We start from the raw sequence: 27,300 nt of genomic DNA, 5'->3' as shown, positions 1-27,300 counted from the left end.
TGAAGGACAGAAGGCGAGTAAGGCCTATGTATATGAAATCCAGTTCCCTCCCTCGTAGGTAGGTCCAGTTCAACCTCAGTGGGTATCAGCAACTTCACATAAGGGCTCCACTACCCTGTGTTGGTGCCCTATATACTGTCCCTATCTTTATTATATTTCTCAAGTTGCATTCCATCTTTTCCTATCAGGACCCTGGCTGACACAACAAATACTGGGAAAAAATACCTTGTTTCTTTCATGTGTCAAAAGCAATGCTTCCTTATTGCAGAAAAAAAAAATGAGATCCCTACCTAACTCCATATATAAAAATATGATCTGCATAGATTAAAAATGTCTGCATGAACAATGAAATTCTGATGCTTATAGAAAAATATGCAGGAAAATGTTTTTTAGATGTTGGGGTAGAACAGGATTTCTCTAACAAGCGCTACTTAGGAGAAGCTCTTATAAAGAAAAATATGTCGATGGAATTTTGCTACATTAAAACTAATGATTTTGTTTCAAACTAAACCAGGCATAATAGATGGGAGCCAGTGGGAGATTTTTACAACATGTAAAACTCAGAGTGGTGAGTTTATTTTTATTTTTTAGAGATAGGCTTTTGCTATACTGCCCAGGCTGGTGTTGAACTCCTGAGCTCATCTGATCTCGGCCTCAGCCTCTTGAGTAGCTGGGAGCACATGGTGCACCACTGTGTCTGGCTTATGGTGGACTGTTTAAATCAGAGTATTCTCCCCTGTGTGCCTAGGTCTCTTAGATGGGTTATTAGTAAGTTGAAACATGGGGCCCTATGAAGGATGGGATAGTCTGAGGCACACACCCCTAGCAATATCTATTTACACGAATGTAAATAGTATCAGCAGAGAATGTGCCAACCTATCATTATCTTCTATTTTGCATAATAGGAAATAAAACTGAGATGCACTGGAGTGAATTATACAAATAAGCCTGCAAGAAAATGACAGTCCAGTAAAAATACATTCCTGGCTCACATTTCAGACATTTATTTAATACTACCTACTGCTGTGTGGTCTTCTGAAATAATGTGTGACTCCAACACTGCATGCGTGGGCATTTCACTGAATCCGTGGCTAATGGGGTGGTAAATAAGAGTGACTTTTAAAAGACGGAAGAGGAAATAATTTATAAAGTACCACGGCTGCAGAGAAAATTGAAGTCTTCCTTTCAAGACAAAAGAGAAACCACAGATCTACCATCCACATTGTGATTGACGTAAATTTGACAGATAATTATTGTAAGCTATACTTTGTGCATTGCTTTCTTTAGCAGATTAGAAGACCCAAGTGGAAGACACAACTTTTGCCTGTCAACAGTGTACTATTACCCATGCATAGAAGGTCAGCAAGTCACCCCATGAAACAGAAAAGGCTGGAAATCAGTGTGTGGGGCAGAGATTCTACTTTGTAGACAGGAGGTACTCTTGAGGTCTGAACTGGCAGAGAAACCATATGAGAAACAAGCTTAGTTGGAACCTTCTATTGATGTTTGATTTTGTGTTGCTCATATTTCACTAGATAAATAGACTAATAGATATCAAACACAATAGTATTTACTCCAAAACTTTAAATTCATCAATGTATGATTGCTTTTCATTAAAGCTTAATTTGTCTTTATTTTTGAAATGTTTCTCTTTCCATTATATATTAATAAATAATATGTTTAGGAGTATCATTTCTGTGCCCAGAAGAATGCTTACTTCATGGGTCTCATGCCAGGGCAGGTGAAAACTGAAGAAATCAAAGCAATATCATGTATCTATGTGCAAGCCTGACTCTTTTTTAATAGTTAAATGTTTACAAAACCTATTTTGGCTTAAATATACAGTTTTCATTGTATATGACAACTGTGGGGGAAAGAAAATATCAATTTTTTTTTTTTTGAGACAGGGTCTTTCTCTGTTGCTCAGTCCAGAGTGCAGTGATGTGATTGCAGTTTACTGAAGCCTGGCATTCCTGGGCTCAAGTGATTCTCTCACCTCAGCCTCCCCTAGTAGGTGAGATTGCCAGCACATGCTTGCCATCACACTCAGCTCACTTTTTGTTTTTTGTAGAGATGAGGCTTTGCTATGTTGCCTATGATGTCTCAAACACGCAGAGCTCAAATCATTCTCCCTCCTTAGCCTCTCAAAACAGTGGAATTACAGGCATGAACCCCCCCAGACCTAGCCCCAAATCATTAAAATATTCCCTATGCTTCTTTTCTTTCTAAAAAATGCCAACGTTGATGGGATTTTCCATAACTCCCTCATATAACAATATTATATATTTTACCATATTGGAAATCCACATGAAACTCTCTGAAACACGGAAAAGCCCCCAATGTCAATACAATTATTGTTATGAAAAAGCCATCCATGGAGGTATAAACGTTGCCTAAATCAGACACAATTTTGATACCAACTTTTCATTTTATTTTATTTATTTATTTCTTGAGATGAAGTCTTGCTCTGTTTGTTTGTTTATTTATTTATTTATTTATTGAGATGAAGTCTTGCTCTGTTGCCCAGGCTAAAATGCAGTGGTGTCATCTCGGCTTACTGCAGCTTCTACCTCCCAAGTTCAAGCAATTTTCCTGCCTCAAGCCTCCTGAGTAGCTGGGATTACAGGCATGTACCACCATGCCCAGCTAATTTTTGTATTTTTAGTGGAGATGGGTTTCACCATTTTAGTCACGCTGGTCTCGATCTGCCCGCCTGGGCCTCCCAAACTGCTGGGATTACAGGCATGAGCCACCGCACCCAGCCCCTTTTATTTTTAATACTGTGTGCTTTAACTTTTTCCTATTAAAACTCTGTTGCTAGTAGCATTAATTGTTTCATGCATTCATAATAAATCATTGCAAGCCCACTTTCCTGCTTCTTCTATAAAACTGGCAACAATTATGTTAATTGTGCAGGGAAAATATGTTATAATTGTAAGTCATCTCTCTTTTCCAGCAGGATGCAAGAAATCAATGTAAAGTAATAAATCAAATGTTGTTTATTTTGCCCATATTTGGCCAGAGGCCGTTGTTTCAAAAGCACAAAATTACAGCCCACTTTCATCAATTAGGCATTATTCTTTGACTCATGAATCTAACCAAGAACATGTAAGATGTATCCTAAATCCCATGGTAATGACAACTGATTAATTTTGTTAATAGTAATGGAAGGTTTTCTTTTTATGGTGCATTATTTATATTATTTACATATGTGAATATTTTTGTGCCAACTGTATATAAAAGAACTTTCTTTTTGATGCTTTCCTTTCACTATGATTATGGCATAGTGGAAGAAACACTGTTTGTCACTTTCTAATGGCCACAGCTAAATTCCTCTTTGTATTCCAAGCAGTAGTAAACAGACGTTGTTCTACATAAGATGAAAAGATGATATTTTATTTTTAAATATACCTATGGATACTCTTTTAGAGTCTTGACATGACAGTCAGTTTCAGAGAATACTGATAAAAAATATTTTGAAGCCTAACTTAGAAAGCAGAATTAAACCTAAACTTTATCTACCAATAGGTTTATTGATGCATTAAAAAAAAGAAATTGAGACAAAGTTCTCCTATCTTCCCTCTATGTGTTACATACATATGTTACTCTCCCCTTCTTTAAATATCCCATGTCTTGATAAATTAACATGGCACGCTAATCATCTGATATACTAATCTAATTGTCAACTTGTTCCACATCTAATCCATTCTCACATCTTTGATGGGTCTTAGAAATGAGATGGCCATATGCCAAATACATAATTCTGTGGTGTTCAGAAATTCAGGCAGTGTACCAAGATAATGTAGAGGCCAATCATCCCTCTGCAAAATAAATCAAATTACACCCTCTAGATGTCTTCCTAGGCTGAATCCAGCAAGTTAACAAATAACTGGTCATCTGAGTCATTAATCTCAAAATGCAAATCAGAGCTTGTCACTTTTCTGCTTAAAAATGTTCCTTCATGGGACTCCAGCTGTCAACATGGTAATTACCAAACAGGATCAATGAGACAATTCACGCACACCAACTTCTGTAGCTTTGGTGCACTTCAGGAATGGTCAAGAACTGTGCATTGTAGGACTTGTCCCTTTTCCCTGTCCCATTGGTGCTCCATTGCAATTTTGTACCAATACGTCTGCACAGGCATCTGTTCAATTGCTCCACGTTCTTCAGTGTTCCCCTAGCACAATTTGCTCAGATTCTCTTTTTCTATAGACTTCTATAGTCTACCTCATGTTATCTCTACCTCAGTAATGTTCACATTAGGGGCCAGATCATTGTGTGGGTTGGAGGCTGTCCTGTACAGCAGGTCCAAAATTGCTGTTAGTTAAGAAGCTCTGTTCTGCCTGATAACATACCTCCAAGTCTTCAAAATGTCTTTGGAAATATCTTCACCAACACTAAGCCCATCTGAGAGCTCCAGATAGAGTTGGCTGCCCTGTTTTCCCTCAACAACTTGAACTCATCCCTTCTTTATTCATCCTTGCCCTAGTCTAGCATTGCTGCTCACTGTAGGACCCCAATTCCTCAAGGCAGCCATTCAGACACATGGATCAGCAGCTAGCACATTTGGCTCATTAAGTGATGAGGAGATGGTGTGAATTCTCCTAAGATAGTAAAAATGCAGACAGAAGGGCATTCATTGTATCAAAAGCAGCAGCTGCATTTTGAATATGGTAAGTTTGAAATGTCTCTAAGGTGGTTCTGTTTGTATGGAGACTGGGGGAGAAACAGAGATTGCAATGTAGAAACAGGCCATCACCACAGTTATTACTATTATCACCAAAACAATCATCACAATATTTGTTATCTTCATTGCTGTCATCATCATGACCATCACCATCATCATTGTCATCAGCAGCACCATCGTCATCAGGTCATCATCACCATAACCTTCAGCATCCTCATCACCAACACCGTCATCACCATCAGCATCAACATATTAGCACGGCTTCACCATCCTCTACACCAACATCATCAAAATCACCAACACTTTTACCATCCTCATCAACCATATTATCACCATCACCATCATCATAACCATCATCATCACCATCCTCATCATCACCATCCTCATCATCACCATCATAATCATCATCATGTAGTAGTAGTACTGTATAACTGTGTATATTTATTCATCTTTTGATTGATTATGTTCTTTGGCTGCTGTGTTGACAGTGTTTTGTTTCAACTGATTTGATTTTAAATATCTGCAACTAATAATTTCTTTTTGCCCACCCTTTAATTTAATTGAACACATAAATACTTTGCAACTATTTCGTCTTAGAGGTCACTTCAGGAAGTTATCTTGTGTAAGTCATATGGACAATGGTCTTAAAAACAGGCTTTTATCTTTTTTTTTTTTCTAATTGGTTTTTAATGGCAGAAAGGAGTATCTGTTTACATTTGGATTAAAAAATATTTCAGGCCAGGTGTGGTGGCTCACACCTGTAATACCAACACTTTGGGAGGCCGAGGTGGGTGGATCATGAGGTCAGGAGATGGAGACCATCCTGGCTAACATGGAGAAACCCCATCTCTACTAAAAAAATACAAAAAATTAGACGGGGGTGGTGGGTGCCTGTAGTTCCCAGCTACTCAGGATGCTGAAGCAGGAGAATGGTGTGAACATGGGAGGCAGAGCTTGCGCTGAGCCAAATTTGCGCCACTGTCCTCCAGCCTGGACAACAGAGTGAGACTCCATCACAAAAAAAAAAAAAAATTCAGGTCCAATTTTCAAATTTTTGCATCAATATCACCTACAAGGCCACTATAATGCAAATTGTTGGGCCCTATCCTCAGATTTTGTGAGTCACTGGAAGCCTGGATAAAGCCCAGGAATCTGCGTTTGGAAAACATTCATAGCCAATTTGTAAACCACTGCTGTACATCATGGAACTTCTGTACTCTTCCTTTCATGTCTATATGGTAACTTAGAAGATCTCCACTTGACTTCATGAAGCCAGTCCTTTACATCAGGTGTCAGAACACTTTTTAAAATAAAGGGTAAGATTGTATGTATTGTAGACTCTGCAGGCCACATGGTCTCTTGCAACAACTCAACTTTGCCTTTGTAGTGTGAAAACAGTCACAGACACTACGTAAATAAATGGGTGTGTTTGTGTTCCATTAAACCCTTTGGTAAAAACAGACAGAAAGTGTGAATGATTTGGTCTATGGGTTATGCTGTCCACCTTTGCTTCCCATTTCTAAAAGGAGGTCAGACCCCCTTTTAGATAAACACTTGTCCTGGTTGAGCTTCTCAGCTTTCGTTAGAGCACATAGGTCAATATATTATCTCTAGTTCCACTGATGACTGAAGGATGTGCTCTGAGATTAACTGACCATACAGTGACTACACTTTAGACATTTCAGGCTTCAAATTCACAAACTTCGGTTTCATAAACAACACTTAGTTAAGAGAATCGATATTAATGCCAGGCTCTAGACTTCAACTTTGAACACACTCTTCTCTGCCTGAAATGACCTTCCTCCCAGCAATTTGGTCAGTTACTCATTCGTCAAATTTCTCCTTACTGCATTTTCACTCTCTCAGTCTCGGATACATACTCCTCCCAGATGTTCTCATACCTCCCCAGCTTGCTGCATAATTGCAGTGATTATACTAAATGGTTCCAGTTAGTTGTGCAGTTTCCCCTCTATGGCTTTCAATAAAAGTGATAGGATGTCATTTAGCAAAATGGCCTGAAAATTAATTAGGTTCAATAAATATTCACTGAGTGAATAAATAAATGAATAAACTACATGTTTGCTAATGCCTGGGGCCCATATGGAAGCAAACATTAACAAACAACCCAATGACACTTCATGTAGTAAGGATATAGTGGTGCCTCTTTGGACTTATACAAAGCTGCACAAGAATTGAAGATGAGGTTTTATCACCAGCCTGAGAACTCACTCACAGCACAATCTTACAAACAAGTCCACTAAGCAGAAAAAGGAGGATGACTGAGTAGGACCTCCTTTGCTTTTTGCAGAATTCCTTGAGAAAAAACTGGATGTTCTTTTGTCAGCCAATTGCCTAATGCTCTACAATGAAACTCTTTCCAAACTTTAACTGTGCTAAAGGCTTAGGTTGAAATTTGTCCAAATTCATTTTCATGTTCACAAGATGAGCTCCCCAAATTGGCTTATTCTTCAGTAAACCTAAACTTTCAGTTAGAACTCTTAAAAGAGATGCCAGGCACAGGATATTACACCCAGGACTAAAGACCCTAATTCATTTGAGGTCATGTTTCCCATCTGGGATTAAATCTCAAGCTATCTCTAATTTGCCACCAGCTGACAGCTTCCAGATCCAGGATTGCCCCAGGAGGATGACTCCCAACATAGAACTGCCGTTAAACATCATAATAGAAATATCCTCATCTGTTCCTGTCATGTTATTTCTATATCTCACTAAAAGCTACAGCTGTTTACAAACCAACAACAGCAGCTAATATACACGTTTTCTCATTTCTGAATGTCCAAGTTCTTCTTTTCAGATGAAAAAAAAGAAACATCCTAGGTAAGATTTTTCCCCCAAGTTAGTCTCTTCCATGAAGCACCCATGCCATTCCTTCTTCCTTGGAACTACTTGCAGTTTGAGCAATGACAATGGACATCAATGAGTTTTGCTTACCTAGCATTCGATTTTCCTCTGGGGAGCAATCTTACTTGCATCCACCTCAAGCCTACTGGACCCACCCAGTCTCTTCCCAACCCTGGAGAGGCCATTTCAATCTAAGTGTCTCTTTCCATTGGATATAGACATTGGTTGGCATGCAACTAAAATTAGGCCAATATGCATAGTTACATGGCCAATTTGCTTTCTGAGGAAACAATGACATACAAGGAAATGCTGTTGACTGCCTACCACCACACAAAGACAGCATCTCTGAGAAAGCCAAAAGAAGAAACATGGCACCAAACATGGCACCAAAGTGCCAGGTTCCTAATGGCAATGATTAAACCTGAGGACACTATTTTCTAAATTAAATGTAAAGGCAGGCTGAAAATCTCTTCTTTTCCCTTAAGTCAATTTAACCAGAAATTCTTTCACTTGCCAACTATTCCTAAGATTGCAAAACCTAAAAATATATATCCCTCCAATGGAGACATTGTATCTATGTAGAATTTGGGCTACAATCTGTCCAACTTTTGAAATCCATGTATTTTTTTAAATAGAAGGTCTTTCTTTGTCTCCCAGGCTCATAGCTGCAGTGAACTATGATTGCACTGGCGCTACCATAGCTCACTGCAGCCTCAACCTCCTGGCCTCAAGCAGTTCTCCCACCTGAGCCTCCCAAGTAGCTGAGATTACAGGTGCAAGCTACTGTACTCAGCTGAAATCCACTTTTTGCTTATTATGCCACAGTTATTGACTACTTTCTAACAAATAACCACAAATTTAATTAATATGCAACTATGCATATTGGCCTGATTTTAGTTGCATGCCAACCAATGCCTATATCCAGTGGAAAGAGACACCTAGATTGAAATGGCCTCTCCTGGGTTAGGAAGAGACTGGGTGGGGCCAGTAGGCTTAAACAGCTTCAAATTAATGTATTTACTTTATCACAGTTTTTGCTTATTAGGAATCTAGGCACTAGCTCAGCTGGACCCACTGCTTTGAAGTCTCTTACTGATGAAGGTGTTGGCCTGAGCTGGGGTCTCATTTTAAAGCTGACACAGGAAGATTCACTTCCAAACATACATGCTTGTTTGCAGAGTTCAATGTCCTGTGGACTGCTGGACTGAATGCCTCTGTTCCTTGCCGGCTGTTGTTCAGAGGCAGCTGTCAGCTTCTTGACATTTGCACCTGTTCAACATGGTTGCTCATTTCATCAAAGCATGGAAACCAAGAATGCAACAGAAAGGGTATGCTAGTAAGACACAATTTATATGCTTATATAACGTAATCATGGAAGTGGTGTTCCATTACCTCTATCATATTCCATGAGACAGAAGGAAATCCTATTTCCTCCCTACACTCAAAGCGGAGGGAGTTGCACAAAGGCAGTGTCTTTCACTTGGTAAAATGCCAGCCTTGGGAGGTGGGAATTCAAGAACTACTTCCCTACTGGACAGGGGAAATAGGACATAGCCTAAAGGCTAAAAATGTGTCAGGAGAGCTTTGCCACAGACAGAACAGTGGGTACTGAGAGAGGATTTTAGGAACCAGAAATGCAGACACCACCTCTTCTGGCTTCTGGCATTCTTAGGCAGCTTACATATATAGAATATACCTAATCCAGACTGCATTCATTTCTGGGACTTTGTAACTAATTACCACAAACTTGGTGACTTGAAACCACAAAAACTTATACTCTCTCACTGTTCTGGAGCAGAGTCCAAAATTAAGATGCTTCCTTTCAGAGGCTCTGAAGGAAAATCCATTTCATGCTTCTGTCTTGGATTGTGCTTCATGCTTCATGCTTCTGTTCTTAGTTCCTCATAGTTTCCAACAGTGCTCCCTAGTTTAGGGATGAATCACTTCAATCTTTACTTCCATCCTCACATGGTGTTCTCCTTGTTTCTGTCTTTGTCATTGCATCTCTTCTTTTTTTTTTTGATATAACAGTTTTTATTTTAAAATACCAGTATTTACGTGACAGCAGCAAATACAAATTATGTCAACTATTTAATGTCCCATGAACAATCTTAGATATCAACTTAGATGGGTAAGGGAATACATGATTTTTCAAAATACTTCTGGGGGGCACACAAGCAGATTACTTTGCGGACCACTGCTTTAAAACACTATTTCTCCACGTGCATTGAGGGACAACTTACAGAATCACCTGGAAAGGGTGGCCAACTTTTAAAAAATGCAGATTCCTGGGTCTTATCCCCAAAATGAGTTATTAGATTTGGTGTGGACTCCAAATAAATCAATTTTCAACATGTACCCCAGGTAGCTCTCATGCAAACCATTTAGAAAGTACTACCTAAAAAAATAAAAACTAGCATTTTACAATATTGTTGCCATGGCTGAAGGGGCACACAACCTTATACACATTTCTGGACTGAGGATAGAACTGATATAAAAGCCTAACAGGAGCCAGAGCTCACAAAATAGCAGCATTTGTGGAGAAGCCTAGAAACAGGAAAAGGTCACCAGGGAAGGAAGGCATTTTCCCCAGAATTCTGAGCACGGTCAAAAGACAAAAGACAGAACCAGAATGGAAAGGCCTAGGCAGCCTAAGCCCACTGTGGGCTCCGCACTGTGGTTGCACTTTGGGAGAAAACAGAAGAAAGTCCTTTTCCATCTTGAACCAGTCTGAGGAAAGTCCATGTTTAGGAGGGTCAACCATCACACCAAAATAAAATATGCCCTAACAAAACCTGATTGCAGAACAGGTGACAGAGTATACTTTGGGAAGCACTGCTGGAGAAGGCCAGAGGCTACTTGCCATGAAAAAGCCCTTGGGACACTCTGACAACACTGTTGGGATGGTTGAGGCATCTGTTCCCTTTTGGTCCTGCTGGTGGCCTAAAGTATGGTCTCAGAGCACTTGTCTTCTGCCTGCTTTCTGGGTGGGGCTTGCCAGCATCTATTCTCTCTTCCTGGGATCATAGAAAAGCTGCAGCTTCCTGGGGAGCAGTTTCACCTCCATAGGCTTCACATCACACTCTTCATTGTCTATGCCAAAAGAGCCCCCAGCTCCGATGGCAACAAGCAAAGTGCACTGGCTGGCTTGGAGACACTGTGCCTTCGATGTGCAGCTTGCGGTTTCAAACCCTTCGAGTTCCTGTAGTTATAAAGTCTCCTTTGCTGATGGTGTTCATTCAATTCGGATGTTCATAAAATCTTCTTCGCTTGGCAGGTCAAGCTGATTTTTCTGTGTTGTGATGGATAGTTCAATGGTGGACAGCTGCACATCTTTCCAGATCTCTGGGCTCACATCTTGGGAAAGGGCATGCTCCTGTTGTGCCCAGTAGGATGCAAGACTTTGTAATATTCTGTAAAAAGAAGGCCTTTGCACAGGGGTCTATTCTGGTTCACTGGGAGATCTCTCTGTAGGTGCCGTGTGTAAAATATAGGCTTGGTGAGTCTGAGGCCACTCTTTGAGAGTGCTGAAAAAGTGAGCTGCTTTGATTTTTAGAGGCGCAAGATACCAGTACTTGCTAACGTTGATGCCAACATCTCTGAAGGGTCCCCATCGAAGGCCAGTCACTGCAAACACAGGCTATTCCTTTTCATCTTGCATCTGCAAGACATCAAGTGGAACTCTCTTTCCTTTCACAATGGCAAATGTGGCATCAGTTATATGTTGGACTTTGTTTCCATGTTCAGCAAAGAGGGTATGACTCAAACTACTGGTCCGTCCCAGTGGGATAAATCCAATGGGAATCTTACTGAAGGTAGCCTCATCTGTTCTTCAAAGAACTCCAGTAACAACCTCCTTCAGTGTCCCATCTCCTCTTACAACAATGATCACATCTGTGTTTAACATCAGTTCCAGGAGTTCCTTGACTTATCCCTCATAACCTGCCCTAATAATAGACATATCCATCCTGGATATATGTAAAATCAGGGCAGCATTTTTTTCAAATTGAGTTCTGGCTTTGCCTTTGCAGCTGCAGGATTGAGAAAAACAGTTGCCTTCTTCACTTGTGCATTTGGAGAAATGAGTTGATTGCCAAACACCTGAGCTTCTTGATAGGCTGCTCTCCTTAGTAGGTTATCACAGTGTTTTCTATACAGCTAATTACATCCCCAGGCCAGGAGGCAGAGCCCAGTTGTAATTTTCTTCCAATGATTTTGAAGTGTTTTAAAGAATACCGTCACCTTCTAGAGATTTGCAGGGCTGGTCCCGCGCGTGGCTCTGCCTTTCCTGTGTCTGTCTCTTCTTACAAGGACGCTAATCATATTGGGTTTAGAATCTTCCCTAACACAGTATGAACTCATCTGAACTTGACTGCATTTGCAGAAACTGTATTTCCAAATAAGGTGAATTTCCTAGGAACCAGATGTTAAGATATCAACGTAACTTTTTTTTGAGACACACAATTCAACTGTAACACAAGTCAACTCAAAACCCATGCTAAGAAAAAACTATTACCAGTGATGTGGTCTGTCAAAGTTTTTAAAAAACAGATCTAACCCATGCTCCACAGTCTTAAAATAACAGTATAAAATCTCAAATAAATTAATCCTTCTCAAGTTAGGAACTCACAATACCTTCTGATGGCCACTCAAATTTAGATAATGATGATGGCGATGATTCTGATGATGTTTTTGATGATGATAATGAGGATTATAAGTAACTACGAGATCTTAAGTTGAATAAAATGTAAGAGGAAGCTCATTTTATCCGAAGTTTTAGAATAAGCTTTCCCTAATGATGAACTCGGTTATTTTCCAACCTACGAACTTTAATTTCTTGGAAATGATTCCTTCTGCATTCTATCAAATTATAGCTCACTGCATTTAAAAGTAGGCAATCTGAATGTCCATCAATGATAGATTGTATAAAGAAAATGTGGCACATATACACCATGGAATACTGTGCAGCCATAAAAAAAGGATAATTTCATGTCCTTTGCAGGGACATGGATGAAGCTGGAAACCATCATTCTCAGCAAACTAACACAGGAACAGAAAACCAAACACTGCATGTTCTCACTCATAAGTAGGAATTGAACAATGAGAACACATGGACACAGGGAGAGGAACATCCCACACTGAGGCCTGTCGGTGTGTGGGGGGCTAGGGGAGGGATAGCATCAGAAGAAATACCTAATGTAGATGACGTGTTGATGGGTGCAGCAAACCACCATGGCAGGCGTATGGCCTTGCGACAAACCTGTATGTTCTGTACATGGATCCCATAACTTAAAGTATATTTTAAAAAGTGTTAGAAAGAAAAAGAAAAAGTATATAGTAATAAGGAGGTTGCTAAGGCCGAACACTCTAATACTATAGCCAGTAAATACATATGGCAGCTTAAATTTAAATAGAAATTAATTGCACTTAAATGAAATACAAATATTTCTTCACCACACATACACACACAAAAACATAGGCAACCAACTTCTTTCTCAAAACTATAAACCAATTAGCTTATTAGTCATTCTATCATACTTGTATGCTGTCTTCCCTCCTTGCAACACCTCATGGGCTTGGCATTTCAGGGAAACATAAGGTAAACAGGGTTCTGGCTTGGCTGTTAATTCTTGCATATTCAGCATCTGCAGGGAAAAATTGAGCTTCAGCAGCAAATAGCTTTGCCTTGCTGTATGCTAACAGTTCGTCATAAGAAATTGAGGTATCCTATTTTCTTTTAATTTCTAAAGCATATTATAAAATATATTGCTTTTAAAGTATTACAAAAACGTGGCTTCCAGTTCAAAATATACAAACCAAGGGTTTGATACATTTGCCAAAAATAAAAAATAAAAAAAATTTCACATAAACTCTAGGTGTATTCATAACACATAATGGGATGCATGAGAATAAATGCTTGACACTGAGGAGGATGCTTGCAAAAGACTACCTGGAAGGAATAAAATAACATGTTTTCTAAGACTTTCAGAACTATATATTAGAAGAGGAAGGTAACATTCAAAATTGCTTCATCTCTGTTTGCGAGAGTGCTCAGGTAAACATCACCAACTTTTCCTTTCTTTAATGTCTTTTTTCAATTATACTTTTAATTCTGGGTTACATGTGCAGAACGTGCAGTTTTGCTACGTAGGTATATATGTGCCCTGGTGGTTTGCTGCACCCATGAATCCTTCACCTACATTAGGTATTTCTCCTAATTCTATCCCTCCCCTACCCTCTCAACCCATAATGAAGAGAAAAAGCTGCAAACATCTTCATTGTTCAGGTTCAAAAAAAATAGGTGGTGGCCAGGCACTACTGGTTCATTCATTTGTTTCATGCAATAAAATATATAACTCATTATTTTATCTCAAAAATGCTGTGGGTCTTCAAAGCATTTATCATCTACTGGGGATGGCAGATTTGTAAAATCATAATTAAATTCAACTTCTAGAACTTAAGAAACGATAGTTCATCTCTTCTTAGAGTACCAAAAGTTTAACATGAACATGGAAATAGTGTAAGGTGAAATAGTTTTGGTTAAATGACCCCAAAAGCTCCTTCTACTTGGAAGATGTTATCATTCTGTGATTAGAGTCTAAGTTGATTCTACCATTTATGTCCAGGTAAATGTCTAGTATCATATTTAATATACCAAAATCTCCTCCTATAAAACAAAACAAAACAAGTATAAAATGCAAAGATCCCTGTAGAATGTGCAGTGGTGAAATCTGTTCTCATTATTATCTGATTTTAGCTCAAAATTAAATAATTTGTTAACATTTTAATATTCTTGAGAAACCTGCAGTTTTTTAAGGCTTACTTTTCCATTTTTAAATTTAAACATTTTAGAAACATGCAAATTATAACTTGATTTAATTGATTTCATACTAGTCATCTGAATTAATATATTTTGAATATAAAATTATGAAAGGATTTTACTACATTAGAAATTGGTGGGAGACTGAAATCTTTTGTGTTAATGATTTAAACAACAGGTGATAAAAAGTATTTTTGAATTTGGTAAGAACAAAACCTCATGTTCTTTGATTTAACCATATTGTATTGTCTGCTAAGTAGAAAAAATATGCATTAGAATAAATTTGGATGAAATTCCACTTATGAATCCTGCAATGTCACAATGTAACAATGTAAAAAATACCAAAGTGAGTACTTTGCATGTTAAATTACAACATCATTGCACATTGCCTCCAGTTTTGTCATAGTTTTATCTCTCCTTTCTCCCCAATTTTGCATGTGTTATGTCTTTGTGCAGCTAAAGAAGCAATAAACAAGAACCTCAGTTTTAGGAAACATAGACAGCATTTCCTCACTGCACAACCATGTGTTTACACTCTGTATATTCATCTCAAGACTGGATGAAAACCTTTCTATCAAGGAACCGCCACAGAAAACATCGACTTTCGGTCAGGTGTGGTAGTTCACGCCTGTAATCCCAGCACTTTGGGAGGCTGAGGAGGGTGGATTGCCTGAGGTCAGGAGTTCGAGACCAGCTGGGCCAACATGGTGAAACCCCATCTCTACTAAAAATACAAAAATTGGCAGGGCATGGTGGCAGATGCTTGTAGTCCTGGTTACTCAGGAGGCTGAGGCAGGAGAATCGCTTGAACCCAGGAGGTGGAGGTTTCAGTGAGCAGAGATCATCCCATTGCACTCCAGCCTGGTTATCAAGAGTGAGACTCTGTCCCAAAAAAATAAATAAATAAATAAATAAGTAAAACAAAAAAAAAGAAAAGAAAAAGAAATGAAGACATCAACTCAACTTTCACATTTGCCTCCATTTTCTTTCCCCTGAAATCCTAAAGCAGTCGCTGAAGACTTTGTGCTTTTTATGGAATGTTGGTTTAGTTGGGTCACATATCAATGGGACTTTCCCACTCACTTTTCCAGCAGTGGGGTTAGATCTCTCTGCATACCCACTTACACTCACCTAAGGCCTTGTCTATGCTAACTGCAAATAATGATTTATTTATTAATAATTTTTAAATGAGCTACCTAAAATGTCTCTAAAGATAATAAGCAATGGAAAAGAGATGAAAATATCCAAAGAGTATATATTGGGATTAGGAGATCAATAGCATCATTGGTCTAACTGGAGGCTAAAGTCCATATGTGATAGGCAGATAGGATGTTAGGCAAATAGTGGGTGTTCCCTGGTTGAGTGAATGACTATGTCATAAAAGACAGAGTGGAGTAGAATGTAGCTAAAAATATTCTTTTTAAGGAAGAAAAAGGGAGTGTTCATGAACCTAGAATTTTCATATCTTGTTGAAACCCACCAGAAGAGCTCCTTTGTCTGAGACAAATCAATTCCTGCTGTGCTCTTTCTTTGTGATGGCAACAGGGACTTACCCAAAGACAAACCTGAGGACTGTGCAGACAACTTGCACAGAGGACGAAGAGGATATCTGGCTTGAAGGAGACTTCAAGATGTTTGGGGTTTTAGGGAAGAAGAGGTTGTAGAGTGGTTTATGTGTTTTATAACTTGGCATTTGCCAAGAAAACTGTAACATACTTGATCTTGAATGAATTATGGGTACTTTTCCTATGGGCTTCCTTCAACACCATTCACACACACACAAACACAAACAAACACACACACCAATGCTTACCTTCACCATTAAAGTCATTATCAGGTATGTAAAATCTAACAGGGAAATATTTTTCCTTTATTTCTTTTTTAGATACAGGGTCTTACTGTGTCACCCAGGCTGGAGTGCCCTGCTGTGGTCTTGGCTCACTGCAGCCTTGATCTCCTAGCCTCAAGTGATCCTCCCACCTCAGCCCCCTAAGTAGCTAGGACTACAGGCCAGTGCCACCATGCCCAACTCTTTTCATTTTTCTGGTAGGGACAGGGTTTAGTCATGTTGCCCAGGCTGGCCTAAACTCCTGGGCTCAAGCGAAGCCCCAACCTAGGCTCCCAAACTACTGGGATTACAGGAGCAATCCTCCACTTTTTAATTTGTGGAAACCTGGACCTGCTTCTCTGAACCTCAATACAGAACAATAGATTGAAATAATAAGGTGGAGACTACACTGTCTCATCGTTGCTTCATTTTACCAGTAGCTATTCCATAGATAGGTCACTCTTTCGGAGTCTTTCCCTCTGGTTCCATTGCCTTAAACTGACTGTGTGATTTAGGTAGGTCTAATTTATTTATTGAGAGCAGACGTTTTGATCTCACAAACTCTCTGTGGCTCTGAAATCGGGAGCTCACAATCTCTCAATTTCTGTTTGTTTTCACTGCAGTTTGGCTGTGATTGCACCAAGGAAAGAGATGCTTAAACATAAAGAGAAAATGTTAAACTTAGTCATTATGTAAACAACCTGGTTTAGGAAAACCCAAAAGCGGAATAGGAAGATAGGACCTATTCTCAACAAGGGCTTCCACTACTTCATTCAGGCAAGGAATCTTGAAATGAAAGATAGAGTCATTGGATTAACATTCAATTAACATGACATTAAAGTTCTAAGAATGCACTAATCTTTTCTATTTTATAATTATTTCTTATATAGTTATTTACTCCCAAATCACTATAATTCTAAAAAAAAACAGAGGACCTATAATCATATTAGTCTTATTTTTAATAGGTGATGACACTAAATATTTAAAAGTTTAAATGGCTTGGCTAGGCCAGGCATGGTGGCTCACACCTGTAGTCCCAGCACTCTGGGAGGCCAAGGTGGGCTGATCACCTGAGGTCAGAAGTTCAAAACAAGCCTGGCCAACACGGTGAAACCCATCTCTACTAAAAACACAAAAAATTGCTGGGCGTGGTGGCAGATGCCTGTAGTCCCAGCTACATTGGGGGCTGAGGCAGGAGAATCTCTTGAACCTGGGAGACAGAGGTTGTGGATACTGCACCACACTGCACTCCAGCTTGGGCAACAGAGCAAGACTATGTCTCCAAAATAAAAAATGAATAAATAATAAATAGCTTGGCTAAAGTAGTATCCAAAATAAATAACAGTATTCAAATCAGCAATATTAATTGACAAAAATTAGACTACAACATCTTAGGAAGCAAGACTCCACAAATAAGTAATAAGCTAATTGTTTTAAATGGCCAAATATTCCAATGGACTAGATGTACCTAAAGTTTCTATCTCTGACAATTTCTAAGATAAAAATTCTTATGATATGCACTATATGAAAATTTGATTTTTATTATATTCTAGGTAATCTGCACTGTTCAAATTATGACAAGAATCTAAATTGTAAATTGAATTAAAATTCATGTACTGGAAGATTATGTATGTAATGGAAAATGTTCTTCATTACGAAAAGCTACTTCTTAATTATTCAAACAGGCATAATTCATACTACCAAATACTACCAATAATATTATTCAAAACACACATAATTTCCAAACCCTCAATAAGATTATTACTCAATATTCAAATTGCTGAAAGCTTTTTGTGCTGGGAGAGAAACATGCTATCAGAAATCCACCCCAGTTTAACTGTGCTTAAAAAAAATACTAAACACTTTTCAATTAATCCATGTCAGGGAGATCTTTATTTAATAATCTTTCATAATTATCTTCACTGGCAAGCTATGTCTACACAACGTCAAACATCCAACTGACAGATGAAAACTGGAGTAATTTAATAATTGTCACCTAGTTGCATGTTGATGTTGATTGGTTAAAACATCGGTCTCACTCTGTTAACATAGTTTTCAATTTTCACCTAGATTTTGTGATTACATGCATACAGTTGGACTTTGTGTGTCTAGACAACAAGAAAATGAAAATTAATTTCTCTTTAATATCACACACAAAGAGTAGCGTTATTGCCACTTGATAGTTTAAGGGAATTTTCCAAAATGTTATTCTAATCCTTTCATGGTGAATAATTTATCTAATTCACATATGCTCAAAATCCATTTGACAACAGGAGCTCAAAAAGACTAAAATTAGGAATAAAGCAGAATGATAACAGTCAGCTCTTTTAAAAAGTGTTACTTTTCCTGAAATTCCCATTTGTTAAAACCATATTAGAAACCACCAGAAATGATGGGCTGTTGGTCTTACTTCTTCAGCTTACCCCTCCACTACAACAGTAAACAGCTATGTCACAGATGATCAGCATTTATTATGCCTGGATTAATACACATACCAGACCCACTATGCACATGCAATTTTGCTGAAATTTTCAAGTTCTGTTTTCTATTATTAGTGATATTGCACGAACATCAGATTACAGGGTGCTTGTATGTGCTGGATACTAAGCATTTTATATGGATTATAACCTTAAACCTCTCAGCTACCTCTATTTTAGACATAAGGGCACTGTGTCCCATGAAAGCTGAGTCACTTGCCCATAATGATCTGCCAAGGGGGTAAACTGGCATTCCAACTCCAGCAAACAAGTTTTGGCTGGAGGAGTAACCAAGGCGTACGTTCAAAAGGTGAGTCACTTTGCCCAGAAGAGACCACAGGTTAAGTTGTAGCTGGAAGGAATGGAGAGCTCAGAGGATTTTGTCAGCAGTGTTTGTAAGTAGGAAAATAAGAAATGTAAAGGTGCAGCCACCATCACAAGTGAAACTCTATGGGGACAGATGATGAAAGAACCATTTGGGTATTTTGTTATAAGTCATTCAAAGCCATCATCTCTGGAAATCTGTCATAGCTGTCTGAAAAAAAAATTTAAATGACCCTTTATTATTTTCCTGTGTCAAAATAGTGTATCTGTTGAATATGCTGTTTAGGACAATTTGCCTTGGGGCTATATTAACCTAAGGCAAAATGTCAAATTTGCAGAATGTCCCTGAGCATGGTGGCTTATGTCTGTAATCCCAGAATTCTGGAGCCTGAGATGGGAGGATCACTTGAGGCTAGGAGTTCCAGACCAGCCTGGGCGACATAGGAAGGCTACAACTCTTTTAAAAAATTTAAAAACTAGCCAGTCATGGTGGCTGAAAATTGTAATGTAAATCTAATAGGGGATTTTTTTTCATTGTTTCTTTGTGGATCACTTGAGTTCAGCAGTTTGAGACCAGCCTGACTAACATGGTGAAACCTCATCTCTACAAAAATTAGCTGGGCATGATGGCACATGCCTGTAATCCCAGCAACTCAGGAGGCTGAGGCAGGAGAATCACTTCAACCTGGGAGGCAGAGGTTGCTATGAGTGGAGATCACACCACTGTACCCCAACCTGGGGGCAATAAGAGCAAAACTCCTTCTCGAAAAAAAAAAAATATCTGCTACCATTTTCTAATTTGCAGGAACCTGGACATGCTTCTTCTCTGAAGCTTAATACAGTATCAGCCTGTAGTCCCAGACACTCATGAGGCTGAGGTGGTAGAATCACTTTTGCCCAGGAGTTTGAGGATGCAGTGAGCTTCTGTGCCACTGCACTAGAGCCTGTGTAACAGTGCAAGATCCCGCTCAGGGACAGGGTAACTCTCACTCAAAGTTTAGAAGAGAAATTTTTTAAAAATCTGAAAAATATCTGCCCTAAAAGAATAATCTGTATGGTCTCCTCGACATTCTTGAGGAAGACAGAAAGTTCCAAGTGCCCAAGAGTGTTTTCAACTAGAAATTATTGGAAGTAGAATCCCAGAATGGACTTGGGGTCTGAAGGCTCAAAACCTAATGACTTCAGCGACTCTGAACTTTGTTTTCAGAGTAATACTTTATTATGAATTTCAAATCATATTAAAGGGTGATAAAACTCTTCCTTAGTTTTCTATTACCACTATCACAAATCTCCACAAATTTAGTAAGCTTGGAACAACAAACATTTATTCTTTTACAGTTTCTTCAGAGTTTCTTCTACGGGGCTAGGGTTTCTTCCAGAGGTAAAGTTTCTTCCAAGAGTCAGTTTCTTCCATGGGGATAGAATCAAGGTGTCAGCAGGGCTGTTGGGCTCCTTTCTGGAAGCGCTAAGGAAGAATCAGTTTCCCTGCTTCTCTAGCTTCTAAATGCTGCTGCCTACATTCCTTTCTCCTGGCTCTCTCATACTCAAAGCCAGCAGTGTCCAGGTATCTCTTTCACACGCTGCTTTACTCCAACTCTGATCTCCTCTTGAGCCTTCTGCATCCACATTGGAGGGCTTCTGTTAATATACCGTGCTCAGTTATGTAACTGAGGATAATTCTCTCTATTGGAAGGTCTGCCAGTTAGTAAACATAATTCCGTCTACAACCTTAATTCCCCTTTGCCATTTGAAGTCAATACTTAAGGCAGAGTATTGAAGAAGTCAGGTGCCATGCCTAGCAACCTATTCCGAGGTTCCAGCAATGACAGGTGAAGGGAGGAGGAAGGCCATGCACATCTCTCAAGGACCATGATTCTTCTGCCTACAAGTACCTATCACTCAAAATTAGAAATGCTTGTAAACTTGAAATCTCAGCCTCTAAAGCTTGTCTGGCATATAATTGCTCCTCAAAAATATTTTGGACAGTGAAGCGAAGCAGTGCCTGCTCATTCCAGACACCTTGTGGTAAGAGCTGTCCTTCTCCCCCTGCCAACTGTTATACCCAGGAGCAGCCCAGTTTTATCTCTTCTTACTATTGAGTCAACTAAGCCAATTAAAACTCTGCCCAGGGATTTTTAATATGGAATTATGGAACTTTGTCCTTCACTGGTGGTACTGAGAAAAACAAAATGCATGTAGTGAAAACTGCAGAGAACCCTCTCACTCACCACGTAAAGCAAGTCTATTTCCAGAAAGAAGCAAAGAACCAGACGTAAGATTGGTGATGTCCTTGAACTCATTTCTTCCAGGTGCCTCTAAAGTCTAGCTGCATATCTGCCCTTCTCCCAATCTGATTTATTGACTTTTGCAGTAAATTTGGATATCTCACCACCCTTCTAATAAATTTCAATTTTTCCCTCAATGCCAGATTGAGGCTAGGTTATTTTCTACCAGCTGGACATAGTCCAACACCCTTTGACTACTGCAGAATGCCAGAAAAGTTTGTACGACTTCCTGACAAGATGGGAGATATTCAAGGATGAAAACCATGCTATAAATTATATCTTGAATTAGATCCAGTGCTGTCTACAAGGGAAGTGAATGCATTTTTTTGTAAAAACACTAGCTAAGCCAGTTGACTTTCTAGCTTCTTTCCCTGTTGTTCATCTGCCACCCTTTCATCTTAGGTAGCTTGTCTACCCCATAAAGTGCCATGGTGAGCAGCTATGGATAACATAAAAACATTTATGGTCCCAGTCCAATGGCTTATGCCAGTAGTCCCAGCATTTTGGCAGGCCGAGGTGGGAGAGCACTTGAGCCCAAGACCAGCCAGAGCAACAATTTGTATAAATTTTTTATTTATACAAAATAAAAAATCAAAATATTAGCCAGGTGTGGTGGAGTGCACCTGTAGTCCCAGCTACTCAGAAAGCTGAGAGGAAAGAATTCTTTGAACCCAGAAAGTTGAGGCTGCAGTGAGCTACGATTGCACCACTGCACTTCAGCCTGGGTGACAGAGCAAGACCCTGTCTCTAAATAAAAAAAAAATAAAAATAAAAATAAAATAACTTTTATTATATGGCACTGACAGAAAGAGCATGTGGTAAAGCAGAGCTTCTGTTACCATGCCACACTTAACACCCAAGTAGTAACAACAGCAACGATTGGCGCCAAGCTGCTTAACACAGATTTGTGTGTTCAAATGTTCCAGTCAACAGATGCTTAATAGATGAATCCCTTCTATAGCCCAAATATTCTTCAGGACACACCTCAACCATTTATAGATTCCATCAAGATTTCCTCAAAACGTAACTTGTCCCTGAGCTGTCACAGAACTTTCTTTGTTCCTTCACTAGGATGCTGTGGCTTATTATCTACCTCTACGTTTACTAAATGTCCAAATTTCTACAGGTCAGTGTCCATGTCACGTCTGTTTACATTTCATCATAAAGCTCCAAGCTTCACCGAATAGGTCTTCAATCACTAATTGTGGCATGTTTACTTAAGTAATAGAATTCAAAGTCGCAGGTTTCATCTTGCGGAAAAAAGATGATAGGGACACCTTGCATTCAATTATCTGCTCTTTTTTAAATAGCTTCCTTTTTCGATTGTATTGCTAGCAAAACAAACAAACAAACAAAAACAGAATTTCACTTCTCTAGAAATCACAATGGCATTTGCTGTTATCCTACAATGAAAAGACAATGATAGTTACTTTCCTTCTTTTCTGTTCTCTTTTTTTGAGACAGTGTCTCACTATGTCACGAAGGCTGGAGTGCAGTGCTGTAATCTTGGGTCACTGCAACCTCCCTCTGCCTCTCAGGTTCAAGGAATTCCGCTGTCTCAGCCTCCTGAGGCCAGGCTGATCAGAAACTCCTGACCTTAAGTGATCCACTCACCTCCGCCTACTACAGATTAGAGGTATGAGCCACCGCACCTGGGCAATAATGACTTCCATTTATATTTTTTCTTTATATTTCCCAGGGTTTTCAGTCCCATTGAGAGGTGACAACGTGCTAGCAGCCCTCCCTCGCACCTGCTAGGCCTCGGCGTCCATTCCAGCTGCGCTTGAGGAGACCTTCAGCCCACACTACACTATGAGAGCCCCTCTCTGGACTGGCCCAGGCGGGAGCCCGCTCACTCTGCTTGCGGTGAGGTGTGAAAGGAGAGGTCGAGAGGTGTGGGCAGGAACTGGGCTGTGTGCGGCACTTGGGGGCCAGCGCGAGTTCTGGGTGGGCGCGGGCTCGGTGGGCCCCCGCTCCGCGGGCAGCACTCGGAGTGGCAGGCCAGGGCAGAAAGGGGCTTAGCACTTGGGCCAGGAGCAGCGGAGGTTGCGCTGGGTCCCCCAGCACTGCCGGCCCGCCCGCATTGAGCTCCTATTATCTCTAGGCCTCAGCCACCTCCCCGTGGGACAGGGCTCAGGACCTGCAGCCCGCCATGCCCTAGCCCCCCCAAGGGTGGGCTCCTGCGCAGCCCCAGCCTCCCCCACGGGCGCCGCCCCCTGCTCTGCAGGCCCACTCCCATTGACAGCCCAAGGGCTGAGGAGTGCAGGAGTGGGGCGCGGGACTGGCAGGCCCCAGTGCGGGATCCACTAGGCAAAGCCAGCTGGGCTCCTGAGTCGGCTGGGGAATTGGAGAACTTTTTTTTTTCTTGAGATTGAGCCTTGCTCTCTATCACCCAGGCTGGAGTGCAGTGGCGAGATCTCGGCTTACTGCAAGCTTGGCCTCCTAGGTTAACACCATTCTCCTGCCTCAGCCTCCTGAGTAGCTGGGACTACAGGCGCGTGCTACCGTACCTGGCTAATTTTTTGTATTTTTAGTAGAAACGGGGTTTCACTGTGTTGGCAGCATGGTCTCCTCTCCTGACCTCGTGATCCACCCACCTCGCTTCCCAAAGTGCTGGGATCACAGGCCGAGACAGCAGGCTGACTGGGAATTGGAGAACTTTTACGTCTAGCTGGAGGATTGTATTTGCAGCAATCGGCACTCTTTATCTAGCTAATCTGGTGGGGACTTGGAGAACTTTTATGCCTAGCTAGAGGATTGTAAATGCACCAATCACCACTCTGTGTCTAGCTCAGGGATTGTAAATGCACCACTCTGTCAAAACGGACCAATCAGCTCTCTGTAAAATGGACCAATCAGCAGGATGTGGGTGGGGCCAGATAAGGGAATGGAAGCAGGCTGCCCAAAGCACACAGCGCCAATCTGCTGGTGTCCTTTTCCACGCTGTGGAAGGTTGTTTTGCTGTTTGCAATAAATCTTGCTGCTGCTCACTTTTTGTGGGTCCCGCAGCTTTATGAGATGTAACACTCACCTTCACAAAGGTCTGCAGCTTCACTCCCGAGGCCAGCGAGACCACGAACTCACAGAAAGGAATGAACAACTGCAGACGCGCTGCCTTTCAGAGTTGTGACACTCACTGGGAAGATCTGCAGCTTCACTGCTGAAGCCAGTGAGAACAGGAACCCACCGGGAGGGATGAACTACTCCGGAAGGAACCAACAACTCCAGACGTGCTTCCTCTAAGAGCTGTAACACTCACCACGAAGGTCTGCAGCTTCATTCCTGAAGTCAGCAAGACCATGAACCCACCGGAAGGAAGAAATTCCAGACACATCTGAATATCTGAAGGAACAAACTCTGGACACACCATCTTTAAGAGCTGTAACACTCACCGCGAGGGTCCGCAGCTTCATTCCTGAAGTCAGTGAGACCAAGAACCCACCAATTCCGGACACACCTTTATGAAGAATGGAAGGGCTTTTTGCCCTGAAGTCATTCAAGAATAAGACCTTAAGATGTATGTCCAAGGATACAGAGAGAAAGCACAGGTGTAAATCACTCCAGAAGTGGTTCCTTGGCTCTGTCCATTCCCCAAGACACCCTGGACTCAACTTATGGCTTTTTCTCTTCCAAGCTTTATATTTAATACAATATCTTGTGTGAGCAACTACTTCAAAATGTGTCTTTTATTTTTCCATTACTTTTTAACCTCACTTCAATACCAAGGGTTCTCATTAAAAACCTGAAGCATTTCCATAGCTTGTCTTTCTGTGTTCAGTCTCCTTGGTGACCAAGAGAAGTCTCAAATTGTAGTGCCATGATCTCATGTATGAACTGACATGACCTTAGTATGTGAGATTGGAACTTCTCAGCTTGACTTTCATAAGTTTTGTTTAATCAAGCTACCAAGCCATATTCTGCATTGCTTCTTCAAAATAGTCACTCAGTTACCCCCTCTTTTCCTCTGGCTCTTTCTCTCTGACACATGTAGACACAAACTCTCAAACACACACACACATACACACACACCATGCAGATTCGGTCTCCAACTCTTCCTTGTGAGCAATATCCCATGTGTCCTACTAGAGCTTCCAACTGGCTTTGACTGATTTTGACCTTACTTGAGCACCTATCAAAATGTTAAATATGCAATTTAAGTTAATTAACCTGTCATCTAGACAATAAAGAAATTTATAATATATAAAATCTAAATAAATTTGTACGGCATAGCTAATTACAAATATAGAAATTTGTAATTAGGTATAAAGACTCAAGACTAAGCTTAGTAGATCATGATGACAATTTGAACGAAAAGACTTAACTTCAGCAAGACCTGATTTATTTGAAGGGAATTATAAAAAATACTGCTTTCTACAGAAAAACAATTTATGTTTCATAAAACTATTGTACTACAAATTTATTTCTTAAATTTAAGAATAAGTACTTACCTGAAATAAAGTCTGTTTTTGCATTTTTAATAAATGTACACATTTTATGAAATGAAGAATGTGGAAGTTTTAGCAAATCTGATCAAGGCAGAAAGACAAAGCTAAACAAAAAAAGTACAGATTCTAAGTGGTCAGAGTAGAATTTTGAATTCCAGATAATAATATTACTATCCTGCTAAACAAAAGCACTGATATGAATTCAGATACTGCCTAAGAGAAGGCCTTTGGAGAGAATCAGCATGATGCCAACATTTCAGTATGTTGTTGTGAATGCAGAGTTCATTCACTTAGTGAATGAACAATAATTAAATATCTAAGTCTTTGTATTGCCTATCGAGTTGATAGAGTTACAAAAACAAGTGAGGAAACAAACAAAAAACCCTCCTAACTCAATAGTCTGTGACTTGTGGTTTGTGTAAACATGCAGGGCTGTAGCTTTGAACTCTCACAAGCAAAATTTTAAAGTTTACACATTGTGGGGAAATTTATTCTACCTTTTCAGTCACTATTAAATTTCTGATTCGCTTTTCAAGATCATATGCGCATATTGCTTCAAAAAGACTAAAGAATAGAAGTGGAACTGGGTTTACTATGAAATTTGGATTACTTTTTCACTGAATAGCATTTTTCACAGAGTTATACTCCCCAGATTACAATTCAATACTGAATCGCAATGAAACGTCCACACTGTTTGTGGTCTCCGTCCACACAATTGTACCTACAGGGCTCTGCTGTCATGGAAGCTATTGATTTTTTTTCATGGGTGGTCTCATTCCATCCAACATCCTATATGACGAGGCATCCTATTTGAAGTGCATTCATTGTTGCCAAGGCTAGCTCTATAAAATCACCAGGTCCTAGACTCTAGCATATCCAGTGTATTATAAAAGCAATTGTAATACTTTGTCCTGTTTGGGGATTTTCTCTGAATTTTTGTATTCCATTCTTTTTACTTTTGGTTTGAATAGTTCCTTTATGAGAAAGATCTCAACTCAGGTGGCTGCTCAAATGAGAACCCTAATAGATTTTGACAGCTCTTTCTCATCACACGCATGCACAAAGGGGACTATTAGGCACAGAGACAGCACAGAACACCCTATGGAAGTACAGCATCCAAACATCAGTTTGACTCCTTCAGTCACATTCAGACCTGGATTTTATGAGATGATTGGGAGATCTGTCACCCTAATGACAAGGGCAATATTCTAGAAACCACTAATATGATGAAGCAGAGTCCTTTAATTTTTTACTCTGACCTGTTCCTTGTAATCTCAATGACAATTTGTAATCTCAATGGCACATAACCCTGGTCTAGTTTTTAATGACACTCTACTTAGACTAACTAGCAATTACCTGGAGAGAGAGTAATCTGACAGATGCAATATAATTTTGGAGATCAATGAATTAATGTAATTGTTTATTTAATACTTTCAGCCAAATTTTACTGAAAAATATTTTCCAGGTATTAAAGATTAAAGAACAATGAGAAGAAAAAAATTCTCCATAAAAGAAATTTATCACATTCTCCACGAAGAACTTTATGCAAAAGACAAGCTCTAGTTTCTA

At 39.9% G+C, this 27,300-nt stretch overlaps 1 protein-coding gene and 1 pseudogene across 11 annotated transcripts in view; both read right to left on the bottom strand.

The window, feature by feature from the left end:
• Positions 1-27,300, bottom strand: part of NLGN4Y (neuroligin 4 Y-linked) — a 323,530-nt gene that overhangs the window by 195,883 nt on the left and 100,347 nt on the right. The gene's annotated exons all lie outside the window — the stretch shown is intronic.
• On the bottom strand, positions 7,772-16,203 carry LOC129530180 (acylglycerol kinase, mitochondrial-like; annotated as a pseudogene).

The sequence above is a fragment of the Gorilla gorilla genome, chromosome Y (assembly GCF_029281585.2).
Source record: "Gorilla gorilla gorilla isolate KB3781 chromosome Y, NHGRI_mGorGor1-v2.1_pri, whole genome shotgun sequence".
In the NCBI taxonomy this organism is placed as follows: Eukaryota; Metazoa; Chordata; class Mammalia; order Primates; family Hominidae; genus Gorilla; species Gorilla gorilla.
The sequence above is the reverse complement of the archived record's forward strand: the minus strand, read 5'-3'. Positions and strand labels throughout refer to the sequence as shown.